The following is a 14,413-nucleotide window of genomic DNA, read 5'->3' as shown; positions in this document are numbered from 1 at the left end:
TAGTGTTCCTTTAGAATGGGGCTCAGTTTGCTAGCAATTGCTTTTTGGTTGCACCGATGGGCGTTTCAGGCATTGTGTGGTGAAATTGTGATTCCTGAAAAATTTTTCCTTGGCCCAGTTGGTGTTTTCTGAAGGACGTGCTATTTGCCGCTAGGGAAACAAGTACGCAGTATAGTTATTGTTTATGTTCCTTGCTGTGTATTCATCTCTGTAGTGGCAAATAAGTCCTTTGTGACTGCGTGCATACCTAATTTAAGACTGTCCAAACTGCATCAAGCAGCTTTGAGCTCGCTCACTGAATGCAGAGTTCTACACATAGAGCGTAAAACTAATGTAGGACTAACTGCAAGCTTCCATGTGTCATGCTCATGGTAGTGAAACAGATCGGGAGGTGATGTACAAACTTTACAGTACAAGCACTTTCTAACGTTATGGCACTCCATCAAATCTCTGAAAGTCCAGGAGATTCGCATGGCTTTAGAGATAGCAGTATGCCTTTGTCTGTGCAATATGTGATGCATTATGATCTCGGAGGCCAGAGTTTTGGCATACTGCCGGTCACTGCCGCTTGCAATCAGAGAAGCAGCTATTAACTTGTTCACAAGAGCTGAAATGCATTCCAAAATCCAAGTCTGTTTTGCTGCACGAAATTTTTGGCATCATACTTGTGGCTGGGCACAAGTGAGCATCAAAACATCTATCAATGGTATTCGCATAGCAAGGGCTAAGAGCAAGCAAGTGCCGGAAATGCCCGAGAAGTTGCCTATAATGTTATATGCGTGCACCACCTATAAGGGACATAGCCGTAATATAGATAATTTTCATGTCATTTCTTTTGCCTGCACTGGAGCTGCACTTGGTTGCACATCTTATTTTCTTTGGGAGTTTGTGTCAGGCAGGTATGTCCTATATTGCACCCATCTTCACCACCTTCGAGACATTGTTTGCATAAGATGTCACAGGCGGAAGCCAGAGCTCTTGTGTACAGCCCTTAAATTAATTAAATGCAATAGCTGAAGCAGGTGGCCTACATGAAGTCCAGCCAAGTGGTAAGGTCATGTGGCTCAAAAGACGAAAAAAAAAAAAAAAAGCATGCAGCTAGCACACTCAACATATGTACGCTTGGCCTTAAAGGCTTATGAGACACGGGCTCTACAGCAAATGTCAATTTCTGTATGCTTAAGGTTTGGTACTTCTAATTTGGTAGATCTCTGCGTATGCCACAAAGGCCATTGCATAATGAAATTTTGAATTCAAGGATGCATGTCCAAGCTTTGCTTCGCAGAAAATTTAGAAAATCCCATGTCCCATAAGCTTTTGTAGCTGACTGTACATTTTTTTTTTATATTGGGCAAAAGCGGAAACTTACTACGAGTCCACAAATTCAGTGCACCAGACAATATGTGGATGGCAATGCAATCGCACTGTCAACTTTAATTAATTTACGGGTGCGCGTATGAGTGCAATTAGATAACACAGTTGTGAGGGTTACAAGAATAATGTGTTATAGGCCAAATTTATTGTTACCTGTACTGCATGCTGACCTAAGTGTGCAAAGGCCTTCCACTTTAATTTCTCTGGTGCTAATCACAATAGCACTCATGTGTATCAAATTCACATGCAAAGCCCTCATCAACTTCTCAGTTGAGACGGATATTTAGGTGTCAATGGTTGTGAGGCTGTCCTGTAGTGTTTCAACCTGCATAACAAACTTTTAATACACCAGTGCCACCACCGAACAAGTGTTATTGGAAGCCACACTGACTGGTTACCAAATTCCAATAATGCCATCTTCTTACACTTGGCAAAAAGCACATGTATTAGCACTTCACAAGCACTTGACAAAATGCTGTATTATTACTATTTTTTGCACATACTGCACTTTGTTGAATTCCGCTGCTTCAAGGGAGATCTGTGAACAGGTACGTCTAGTGCATGTTTTATACTGCACAACTGTGTTCTAGGCAGTCATATTTTATAAACGAACTACGTACATCGATATCCATCGCAAACAGGCAAAGGCAATGGCATGGAGTGCATCAAGGCCTCTCTATTCGTGTGTTGCTCCAGTAAAAATATATTGCCAGAAACCTTAATGGCAGTGACGGTCTAAAGAGACTGCCAGAAATTACTCATATTACTGGCAACGCTCCCAAATGCAGCTTGTAGTAAAGATTAAGCTAAGAGCTAACATAATGCTTAGTTGTGAGCCAATAGGCATGCCAGTCTTTATCCTTCCAGCATCGCCAACACATTGGCACGTTTCCTTTTGTCGAATAGGAATGCGAGGACCACACCAATAGAGCATTTGTCATGTGCAATTTTCTTCATTTCTTTGCAACCAAAATGAACCATTGTATTCGCTTTGTAATAACCGGGGGAAAAAAAATGACACTGATAGGTTTAATCAACAAATGGGTCATGTTTTCTGCTCAGTAATGATAGTTCTTATTTGGCAAGTGTAATATGCCACCCTTTGCAAAGCATTTGTAAAGCAACATTGTGCTTGTCTAAAAGCAGTTCATTCCTTGCGCAGCACTTTAATTTCACCTGTTATGTACTTCGTGTGATCTCCGATGCTTTACCAGTATTATGCCATTTATTGGAATCAAATCTGTTTGCATAGTGCTGTTGCAAGAAGTTCAAATGCATTCTCATAATTTTGTACATTTTCCGTATTACTTCCACTAAAACAAACCTGGCGATCAGATGGCTTCATATTTGCAGATTTCCATGCAACTATTGAAAACATGGAGTCAAATGCACATGGAATCTCTTTGCTCTTGTTCATTGGTGGAATTGAAAAAAAAATAAAAAATAAAATAAGGCCTTGCAACCTAATGCCATTAAACTTACTTGTGTGGTCTGGATATAAGTTGATGTGACATTCTTGGGCTTGCCCGCACGTATGAAATGAAACTACGCAAAGCAGTGACGTAATTGAAGTAGTGTTCTGCACTTTATGTCCGTGTGCTGTGTAAACAACCTTTTATAGGCATTTTTTTTTTTTTTTTTTTCATGACAGACCATCAGTGTGATGGCACAACTATTTTGCCAACTTGTTATAGGTACTGGAGTTCTCACTTGTGTCATATTCTGTGGTGGAATTCTATGTGTATGTCTATGAAACTGTTTGCTTTCCATCTCTCGAAGCTTTTGTGGGCATTCTAAACTTGGAACTGAATGAGTTGCTTAGAGAATTCGCCTCTAGCAGCGAAAGACCAGTTTTATTCACTATAATTGGCTAACTCGGGTGTTGGAATTCCATGGAAGCATGGACAGTTCTTTCAGTGCAAGAATTCTTTTCCTGCTTACTGTGTGGCACAAAATGCTAGGGTATTCTTGGCCAGGGACAGTTCAATAGGAATTTCCTTCAGACATTGCACCACTGAAGCATGCTGAGCCCACAAAGTGATTATGAAATATTTATAGGTTTCAAAATAGATCCGGAGTATGTCCAAAGTATGCATGGTACAGAGTAACATTTGTACTATAGCCATATGCATCATTTGCAGCAGTTCGTATTTAGCCTTGGAGAGGTATGCTCGGAGAAGCATATAATAAAATGGCTGCCTGGTTATTATACAACCTAGCTGCATACTACTCATGAACCACATACATGTGGGTCAGGTTGGTCAGAAATCCAGCAATGTCATTTTAACACAGTCCTTTGACTACTGACATGTAGAAGATTCTATTGAGTCTGTCAGCTGTGCTGTCCCACATCAAGTCGGGCGGCGCAAAACTTTGTGGCTTCTGTGATTCCAGCATTTTGCTGTAATTTCAAAGGCCACAATGTAAATGAAACAGCTGGTTTCTCTCTTCTTCAAGAGACTTGACTCTTAATTGCATTCGCAAACACTTCACTGAGCCAGTAGAACAAGTTGATAAATGTCACAGCTGGTTTGACTCAACTCAATGAAGCAGCTTGACCGACTTTTTAAGCTCGTATGTGGCCGACTGTGTGTGGGACTGCTCGTCAGTGCAGTCCCATAAACAGTCAGCCACGAAAGCTTATAGGACGTGGATTCTGTAGCCAAATGTGAATTTCTGCTCCATCAAGGCATAGTACTTCTAGTTTAATAGATTACTGTACAGGTTGCAGAGACTGTTGCACACTGAAACTTTGAATTTGAGGCTATGTGGCCAGGCTTAACCAAAATTAAGATTTTTCACAAATACCATGTCTCGTAAGCTTATGTGGCCGACTGTACTGTCTGTGTCTTATCGCTTTTGCCTGTGGTATAATTATTTGATGATGACCTACCAACAGCCACTCTCATTGACCTACGAGTTATATGTAAACCATCAAAACAGTATGAGGAGGAGGCCTGTGTTATTGGTGCAGTGGTCTGAACACTGCACTGTTCGTGCAGTGGAAAGTAGAGTTGAACCTCGTTATGAAACATTGGATATAATGAAAATGTTTTCATTATATCCATTATTTACTTCTGGTATAATGTGTTTCAACTGTATTTCCTTTGGTGGACCTTGGTGACACAGTCGCATGGCTTCCAAGACTTGTGAAGTGCCATGCAAAATTTTGATCCGCACTTTGTGTAAGCTGTAATTCATTTGGATTGCTCTCCTAGCATTGGCTGATCCACTCCGTTTTTTTTCCCCCTCCCCCCAACCCCCACTTCTTATTTTGGTACCTCGGTATTGTACACTTTATACTAGTCATACAAGAACATGCTGTGGTGTTTCTATTTCCTTTGTAGTTTTACAGAATGTTCGCACTCCCAGGTTTTTTGTTATGCGAGTTGATGTTATTTAAATTTCATGGAAACCTTCGCCGCATTTTAACCTAGGCTAAGAGTTTTTCTAGCTCTGATATGAGAAAGAGCTGCCGCCAGTTTTAACGTAAACGCTTGACTGAAGCAAGGCACATGTGTTAACAACAGCTGCTGCAATTCAATAGCACTCGTTAGCTGTGACAGAACAGGTCACGGCCTGTCATTATTTGTGGAGCAAACGTATGATTGTTGCATTTGAAATGCTTGACAATTTTATTATCGTGCTTTGTGCCTGGCTTTATCTTTTATCAGTGTCATGCTGTAGCAAAATTGCATTTTTCTAGACTCTACGTGCTTCTGTGTAGATACTGTGTGGTCTTTTGGATTGTCACCAGCAACTTGGCGTGCCCGTTGTTTCAAATATGTTGGCACTGTTTCCATTTGCTTTGCCTGGTTGCATGTACAATTGGTTTTATGGAAATAAATGTGGAACACATCGAACACATTGGTTTGAAAGTATCCAACACTTGCTATGTAGTAACCTAATCAGAATCATTTTTCACGAGTCTTGCCGAGATCATAGTATGAGCAGAAAAAATTGTGCAGAAACCACCAACAATGATTATCAATGTAAGCGAATAACTGAACGCTATTGATGTGCTTTATGGTGTGTATTCACCACAGTGAAGACATCTAGGTGGCACTTGTTTCATTGTGTCATCGTGTAGAGAATAAAGCTGCTAACCAACACATCTATAGTGGTAGCATAGGTGGCTTTGCGTATAAGCTGATGTGTGTTGTCTCTGCACTCTTGTGGAAGGTGACTGCCATACCTATTCCATAGTCACCACGGGGGGGGGAAGTGCTGGTGGGAGAGCGAGGTTGCCTTCACCATCTAAACATTCAGACACTACAAAACTCACGCACGACAGCATGTGTGTCTCAAAGAGCTTGGTGTTTGGTGACAAATGCACCCTGCAACTTGGTTGCACTACAGCACATGCCCTCTGCATTGGCAATAAAAGTTGAACCACCAACCTTTGACCAAGGAAATGGGCAAAGAGGCAAAGAAAGCTATTCATTTTGAAACAAGTTATCAGCTTATGCATGCAAACTGTGGCGAGATCACAAACGTCGAACAGATCAGTGGATGGCAATAATATACGAGTAATACCAATGTAAAAGCAGTTGTCTACTAGCTTTGGTTGCAACCAAGTGCACTTTTAGTAAGCTTCAAAGGATTGCATTCAATAGAAATTTGTTCAGCTCACAAATTTTCCTTTTGTTAATTACAGTAGGAAGGGACAATTAGTTCAAAGCGTCAATGGTACAGTGATAGTACTGAATGCTTATGGGCATAAAAAGGCAAATGACAAGTCCATGTTGATGCAATCCAGCAGTGTAGGTTGTGCGTATTTAGGAATTTGTCGGCACCATTGCGTGGGTACATTCACCTGTTCTGCCCCCATTTCTACGCCTCGCCCACTTCCCACTCGCAACCAGTTGTCAGCGGTGGCGTGCCACTCGTGATGGTTTGCAGTGAGGGCGGGACGCTGATGTCATAAGGTGGCCGCTGGTGGCTACTCTCGTGGTGGGAGCATGTTTCTTCTTTAGGACTGCACCAGGTACATACATGCTTCCTCACTTCTGCCGACACCTTTGTGACTAGGACTTGAGCTCACGCGCAGTCCCTTTGCCCATGCGGGAAGCACGTACATTGTGTTGATCCTTTCCGGTCGCTAAGTCGAAGAACGGGTCCCTAGTGCCGACGTGAGGTCGTACCACGCCGAGCCGCACTTATCAGAGACCCAAGCCAAAGGAGATTGCCGGAGTTCTCGTGAGTTGGCCCATTGGTTATCGCAAGAGCAAGTAGCATAGCCACCAAAACTTTTCCTAGCGGCATGTCCCAGCCTGAGCCTGTGCTTTCGCAGTGATCTGCTATAGGCACCCCCGTCTGTATTTTCACCCCTTGGTGTGTACTTTTGGTTCTCTGCCATCCCAGGACCGGGTGTTTATGCAGTGCTGGGTGCCGCCAGGGACAATAAACAGCTTCCATTAACTCGGGGCAATACTGTGTTCTTGTGTGCATTGCTCGGTAGCCCCTTGCGGCCTGAGCTCGCACGCAGTGGTGCGCTAGAGGCCAATGGCTGATGCGGCCCTGTGGCTTGCTGAGCTCAAACCCACAGTGGTCGGTACTTCTGTAAGACCCTAAGACTCCACAAGGTGACCAATTGTAGTTTATAGAATGAAGGCCAGGATAATGTAACAATTGTATTCCAATGCCATCCCTTGTAGTACTTCGTCAGAGGTCAGAACAGCGCTCTGCTTATGTTGTACCGCGCGAAGGCAATGGAAACCCCCCACCGATGGAATCGGTGTGAGTACCCGTGCTGTCTGAAGCGATTTCACGCGGATGATGGACTGGGGTCGGAGGATCGGTCCCGTGACGGCCCGATGGCTGCTCGCTCGAATGCCAGCCACTCTAGCCGGAGACCGTTCGACGGGTGTTTCGGCACGCATTCACCGGTTGGACACAACCGGGGCCGTTGCGCCCCTGCCTGGTTGACCGTCGCATCAGCGCTCGCTTGCCCGGACGCTGTGCGGCGAGGCCTGCAGGGGGCGACTGTCCACACTACTACTGTGCTCGCTGTGGGAATTCCCTAGTTGACGCGCACAGACTCGGTGCCATGGGGGGTCGAATAAAGTGTTACATTGTATATACTGGCTACACACGGAGGTGTTGCCACACGTGTGCGAAAAAAATCGTGAAGGTTCGGAAACATTATAAAAATTCATTTTTCCCGGTATGACATTAACGCCTTGCTCCATAACTCCATCAAAACTTCTATGGCATGACATTGGGACTACCCCGAACATCGGCAAGAGTGCCTCCATAGACTTGACGCTGGTTTACGATTCCGACTTCCACTTCAGTTGTGGAGAGGCCAGGAAACACTCATTCACCGGTTACAGCTGGGTGTGGCATACACCACCGATACCTTCACAAGATCGGACAACCATGGGACCCTGACTGTAGCGTCTGTCACATTCCCGAGACAAACAATAACTCACATACTTTGCGTCAGCCTTCAATATGCAGCCGAACGAAGAACACTCAAGTCTACTGTTGACTGCATGGAATCCCGGCCCTTTTCGGAAGAATAACTTTTGGGTGCATGGAGGAGTGTTAACTGTGCCCAACGTGCCATAAGATCACTTTTGAACTTTTTAAGTGAAACAGGTTTAGTCGATAGTCTCTAGAACCTGTGAGACGTGCAGTCAGTGCAAAATGTGTTTGCACAATAACTTTTTGTGACGAGATTACTTTTTGTGTGGGCAAGATTACTCTTGCGTGTATTGCGTCTACAGTGTGCATCAGCATATTGGACAACGTGTATATAGTAGCTCATTGTACCATAACATAATCACCCACCACCTACCTTTCCCTGTATTTCCCACTTCCCCTTTCCCCAGTGAGGAGTAGCAGGCTAGAGACACGCACTCCAGGCTGACCTCTCCTGCTTTCTCTTAATTAAAATCTACTCCTCCTCCTGTCCATGTTGGCAACAAAATAACCTGGCCTTGTATGTTGAGCGATAAGAGTGACACAGAATCAAGTAGCAAGAATAGCTACATTATACCTATCCTGATTATTACAGATTCATCAGCTAGTGGACGGAGTTCTAAAGATGAGTGTAAGCTTGAAATGCTTGCAAGGTGGCATATAGCAGCTTTCTGTTGAGATATTCTAATTTTCTGTCAATTCTATGCAGCCCTCCATATCTCTTTGATCTTGCATAATCCCATGAAAGCATTGCAGGTTGGCACTTGGCATGTAATGAGGCAGAGCAAGTTCTGCACCTCTACTAGCGTCAACAATCAAACCCTGGACATTTTTACGCACAAGTGTACATGCCCCATCTGTGGAATCAGCGAGATTAAGTCAGAGGCTGCCGGGCTGGGAAAGAGAGGCGAGCGCCAGAGGAGGAAGACACCTAGAGGTGGAGAGAGTAGCGGGTGGCAAATGGGGGAGGAGGTAGAGCATTGCAGAGGGGGGGTAGGTGGAGGCGTGTTGGGTTCACCTCCTCTGGCAGTTGCTATGAGCTCTGTGCGCGCTATGGATGTACCGGGTTCATCTGGCAATTGAGAGGCCGAGCGAGGAGGACGGAGCAGCATTGCAAGCGGCGGCAGGCCTAGTGTGAGTCGACCGACGCTGAAGTCGTCGGCAAGCAGCAAGCACGAGCTGAACAAGACCGGCAAAAGGCGCGGGCTAGGCACGCACCCATGCGCTTACGTGTAACCCATGTTCACGAAGTTAGACCACTATATATATATATATATATAAACATTTCATAGCCCACCAACACCTAAAGGACTAAGCATGGTCAAGTGTGCAGCAGGGAAGAGAGTGTTGTGATGTGCAGAAACTCGTGGGCACTGACAAAGCTACGAGCTTGTGAACACCACCATCAGCTCACAGCACATATTCCAGCTTAGCACTCACCTTGAATGCAAAAAGAGGGTTGTGTGAATAACCAATGTTGGATGAGAATTCAACTTGGCAAAGAATCAAGAACAGTGTTTGTGGGAAAAAATATCAAGAATCTTTTTCTAGCTTTTTCGAAATACGAGAAGTCCATTGAAGTGAACGGGTCTTTGCAACTGTTTATAGATTTGACATGCTCCTTCCAGTATGCACACGACTAGTGCTTTTTCTCTTCTTCCCATCTTTCACTCTTCAACCCTTTACAAACCACACGTGCATCTGGTTAACTTTCCTGCCTTTCCTTGCTTCTCTCTCTCTCTCAGTTGAGTGGCATTTTATTTAAAACACCTAAACGACTAAGCAACATCAAGTGTGGAACAGGGAAGAGAGAGTTGTGATGTGCAGTAACTCGTGCACCGGGACAAGAGGAACCGAGTTGGTGCCAGCAATCCCTGCCGAGTGCACATTTCTCCACCTTGCGTGATAATCCCTCAGTTGGTAGCGAACACAGCTGCACTTGTGCAATTTCCTTCTCTCACTTCTCCTCTGCTATCAGTTTTTATGCATGCAATTCCTCCTACACTATCCCTCCCCCTTACCATATTCTTCCTCCACATCTCGCCTCTCAGCTGTCCATTGACTGAAGGATTGGATCATCGCAAAAGTCACAAAAAAAAAAAACAATGTTAAAAAATTCAAGCATTTTTAAGCAGTTCCAAGGCCCTGATGAAATGTATTCAAGGACCAAGCGACGCTGTGTATGACAGCTTGAAGAAAGAGAAACTAGCTTTAATGTTTTGCTGGAGATGTTAGCCTGGCTGTTCGCCTGACATGCTACTCCAAGTCCTTGGTGATTTTCACAGCTTGGAGACAGCACTGTGGTCACCAATACAGAGTTTTGCTTTTAATTGCGCTTAATTGTGAATAATTGCGCAAAGGCCTAGTTACCAAACACCCACAAATCTGCTAACTGGATTGGATTGGCTTGTTCTTTGGATGGCACATCAATGTCATGGCCATGTGTCCAAACACTTGACCAAAAATAAAATTCAAGAATCTTTATAAAGAAGGGCGTCAGGCAAAGAGATACGATCTCTCCAATGCTATTCACAGCGTGTTTACAGGATTGTTACGTTTCGCCTACAACGCGCGGTAATGCCGGCGCGGATGCAACGGACGCCGGGGCTTTGTTCAAAACGGCGGACATTTTGGCCTGTTCGACGCCGCCGCAACGCCTACCCGCCAAGCGTGTCCAGGCGTGTTTCAGTGCCACGTGTCTTCGTGTGTGCGTGTGTGTGTGTGTGCCCTCGCTTGTCAAAGCGCGGCAGCCGGGGAGCGGAGTTCCCCGAATGAGGAGCCTGGAGGTCTCTCGGCTCAACAGTTCGCGCCGTCGTGGGCTCCTGCTGCGCCGTCCCGTGACCTTCATCCCGTGACCTTCCCTCCTTCCCTTTTGGACCGCGACGCCGGGAGTATAAGAGCAGCTGCCCCCGGACGCCAGAGAGAGGCTCCGATTTGTACTGTTGAGTTACGTGCTCTCCCGTCTCTCCAATTCGGTCGACCTGACCGGCCGCTCTTTTGCTATGTTAGAATAAACCAGTTGTTCTGTTACCAGTCTTCTCATGCTTTGCCGGGACCTTCGGATGCTTCCAGTGCCCCAGGCCGCCAGGCCAACGCTACCCTTGGGGCTCGCGACCCATTGGCAATAACGGGCGTCAGCACCGAGACCCCATTCAACTCGTGCCAGCGGTACGATTACAACATCTGGTTGCCAGCGGTGAGATCGCGACAACGGAGGCCAGCAGCGAAGAGATGCGGTTGACTGTATGCTGAGCAGCACAACGACCATCCGGGAGCAGTGCAACGAGCCCTGTGTGATGACTGGTTGCCTGCAGCGGAACGACTGCGCCGAAGTCTTGGCTGCGAGGTTTGGTGAGTGCGGGACTTTCTTCTGCTGAGTTTTGCCAGGCTTTTGTTAGTGTTAGAAACAGAGCTGGTAATTGTGGTTGTCGTTGCTACCGGGTTAGTTTGCGGCAAGACAATAGTAGGCAGTAGAGAAAGCAGCATTCAGAGCAGCCATGGATTTGAAGTCGTTGCGCAAACCGAAATTGCTGGAGCTTGCAAGAGAGTTGGGTCTGGATGTCTCAGACAAACTCAGAAAACCAGAACTGCTAAGGGCTATTCTTGAGTTAGAAGCTGAGGATGATGAGCTGTCGGAATGCCTTGAGACCATTGAGGAGAGGGAGACGGCAAAAAGACAGGAGCGCGAACTTAAAGAACAAAAAGAGAAAGAAAAAGAAGAGCGCGACCGTCAACACGCGTTGGAAATGAAGCGTCTCGAGTTAGAGATGGAACGCGCTCGTAATGGAAGTCAGGCACACGGTGCAGGAGAACGAGTATTGTTCAAAATGACTGACCTGATGCGGCCGTTTAAGCTTGGAGAGGACATTGGTTTGTTCCTGGTTAACTTTGAGCGAACGTGCGAGAAGCAGGGGTTCTCTCGGGAAACGTGGCCACAGCGCTTGCTCACTTTGCTACCCGGCGAGGCGGCCGACGTAGTCGCTCGCTTGGAGAGAGAGGAGGCAGAGGATTTCGACAAAGTGAAATCGAGTCTGCTAAAAAAGTACCGGCTGTCAGCGGAGGCGTTCCGTCGGAAGTTTAGGGAAAATGAGAAAGGCAAAAGTGAGTCATATACAGAGTTTGCGTACAGGCTTATGTCAAACATGCAGGAGTGGCTCAAAGAAGAGAAAGCGTTTGGTGACCACGAGAAAGTTCTGCAGTGTTTCGGGCTAGAACAGTTTTATAGTCGGTTACCTGAGAACGTGCGGTACTGGGTCTTGGATAGGCCAGACGTTAGTACGGTGGCTAGAGCGGCTGAGTTAGCCGAGGAGTTTGTGACGCGTCGGGCTCGCGGAGCTAAGGACGGTCAAAAGGGTGAATTTGGCTCCAAGTTTGAGAGGCCAAAGTTCACGCCCATGAGAGCAAAGGGGGATACACGTAGTGCGGATGCGAGTGAAAGCAGTCCGACCGAACGTAAGGAGACGGCGGCAGCCGAAGCCGAACGCAGAAAGCGGTTCGAGGCGAGGCAAGCGCGCCTGTGTTATACGTGCCAGAAGCCGGGTCACTTTTCGGCGCAGTGCCCAGAAACAAAACCAAAAGTCGTGTTTTTTTCATTAGGCAGCACTGACGAGAACATCAAGCTTCTCGAGCCTTACATGCGAGACCTCCTCGTGAACGGGAAAGAGTGCCGAGTGCTTCGCGATACCGCAGCTACGATGGATGTAGTTCACCCCTCTTACGTAGAACCCGATATGTTCACGGGCGAGTGCGCATGGATCAAGCAAGCAGTGGAAGCTCATAGCGTGTGTCTGCCGGTAGCAAAAGTGCTTATTGAAGGGCCTTTCGGAGCGCTTGAGACGGAGGCCGCAGTGTCATCTATGCTGCCCCCCCAGTACCCGTACCTATTTTCGAACAGGTCCGATCACCTCCTGCGCGAGAAGGGGCTTTTGTTTGGTGAGGCTAGCGTTCAGGCCTTAACCAGATCGAAGGTTCGGGAGCTCGCTGCAAAGGCGGTAGTTGCGGGGCCGACGTTGTTGAACGATGAGAAAGGGTCAGAGGCGCAGCAAGCTAGTATTCAGAGCACGCCCGAACGGGATAAAATTGAGCCTGTAGCGTTAATGGCACCAGATACTGGAGAGGAAATTCCCGATGCGGGAAAGTTAGAAGAGCTTCCGGTCGAGCTTCCGGGACTAGGCTCAGTGACGAACAGGAAAGACACCGATCAAGTCATTAGTGACTTAATAAGTAAAGCATCGCTGTCGCCTGAGCAGAAAACAGAACTACACCAGCTCTTACAAGAGTTTCAAGGTCTGTTCTCTGAGAGGCCTGGTAGGACTTCTGTCCTTACTCATGACATAGAACTTACCTCCCCAGAGCCAGTACGATCCAAGGCGTACCGGGTGTCACCCCGCCAGAGCGATATTATGGAGGCTGAGGTAAAGAAAATGCTACAGCTCGGTGTTATTGAAGCGGGTGAGAGTGATTATACCTCCCCTTTGATTTTAGTTGAGGTACCGGGCAAGGAACCTCGTCCTTGCGTCGACTACCGCAGGCTTAATTCCATCACTAAGGATCAAATTTATCCGATCCCTAACATCGAGGAGCGCCTTGAGAGAGTGAGTAGCGCTCAGTTTATTTCCACCCTAGATCTTGTCAGGGGTTATTGGCAGGTTCCACTTACAGAAGAGGCTAGTAGGTATGCGGCGTTCATTTCACCAATGGGGACATTCCGTCCTAAAGTTTTGAGTTTTGGTTTGAAGAACGCGCCATACTGCTTTTCAAGCCTCATGGATAAAGTGTTGCGGGGACAGCAAGAATTCGCTTTACCGTATCTAGACGACGTAGCGATATTCTCCGCATCCTGGCCTGAGCATATGGCGCACTTGCGGGCAGTGCTAACCCGCCTGCGCGATGCGGGCTTGACAGTCAAGGCTCCCAAGTGCCAGTTAGCACTGGCCGAGGTTGTCTACCTCGGACACGTGATTGGTCGGGGTCGTCGCCGCCCCTCTGAAATAAAGGTGGCCGCTGTGCGAGACTTCCCGCAACCGCGCACGAAGACCGATATTCGGTCGTTCTTAGGTGTCGCCGGCTACTATCAGAGGTACATCCCCAGGTACTCTGATATCGCGGCTCCCTTGACGGATGCGCTGAGAAAGACAGAGCCGCAAACAGTCGTCTGGGACGAGACAAAGGAAAGAGCTTTTAGCGCCCTAAAGAGCGCCCTAACAAGCCAGCCTGTGCTACGATCGCCCGACTACACAAAAGGGTTCGTTGTTCAGTGTGATGCTAGTGAGCGAGGCATGGGCGTTGTACTGTGCCAACGGGAAAATGGAGAAGTAGAACACCCCGTCCTGTATGCTAGTCGTAAGCTGACGAGTCGTGAGCAGGCGTATAGCGCCACCGAGAAAGAGTGTGCGTGTATCGTGTGGGCCGTTCAGAAATTGTCATGTTACCTAGCTGGCTCGAGGTTTATCATTGAAACGGATCACTGCCCTCTCCAATGGCTGCAGACCATCTCTCCCAAAAATGGCCGCCTCCTGCGCTGGAGCCTCGCTTTGCAACAATATTCCTTTGAGGTGCGTTACAAAAAGGGGAGTCTCAACGGTAACGCCGATGGCTTAAGTCGAAGCCCCTA

The sequence above is a fragment of the Dermacentor andersoni genome, chromosome 3 (assembly GCF_023375885.2).
Source record: "Dermacentor andersoni chromosome 3, qqDerAnde1_hic_scaffold, whole genome shotgun sequence".
NCBI classification, from domain to species: Eukaryota; Metazoa; Arthropoda; class Arachnida; order Ixodida; family Ixodidae; genus Dermacentor; species Dermacentor andersoni.
The sequence above is the reverse complement of the archived record's forward strand: the minus strand, read 5'-3'. Positions refer to the sequence as shown.